Raw genomic sequence first — 257 nt, 5'->3', positions numbered from 1 at the left:
GGACCGCAGAGTGAAGGCAAAAGGGCCAACAAGTGCTAAGCATCTCTGGGAACTCTTGCAAGACGGTTGGGAAACTATTTGAGGTGACTACCTCTTGAAGCTCATCAAGAGAATGCCGAGAGTGCAAAGCAGTAATCAGAGCAAAGGGTGGCTACTTTTGAAGAAACAAGGATATAAGACATGTTTTCAGTTATTTCACACTTTTTTTTTTGTTAAGTACATCATTCCTATGGGTTCATTCATAGTTTTGATGCCTT

At 41.2% G+C, this 257-nt stretch overlaps 1 protein-coding gene across 3 annotated transcripts in view; it reads left to right on the top strand.

Moving 5' to 3' along the window:
- Positions 1 to 257, top strand: part of galnt6 (UDP-N-acetyl-alpha-D-galactosamine:polypeptide N-acetylgalactosaminyltransferase 6 (GalNAc-T6)) — an 8,558-nt gene that overhangs the window by 7,006 nt on the left and 1,295 nt on the right. The gene's annotated exons all lie outside the window — the stretch shown is intronic.

The sequence above is a fragment of the Etheostoma spectabile genome, chromosome 7 (genome assembly GCF_008692095.1).
Source record: "Etheostoma spectabile isolate EspeVRDwgs_2016 chromosome 7, UIUC_Espe_1.0, whole genome shotgun sequence".
Classification (NCBI taxonomy): Eukaryota; Metazoa; Chordata; class Actinopteri; order Perciformes; family Percidae; genus Etheostoma; species Etheostoma spectabile.
The sequence above is the reverse complement of the archived record's forward strand: the minus strand, read 5'-3'. Positions and strand labels throughout refer to the sequence as shown.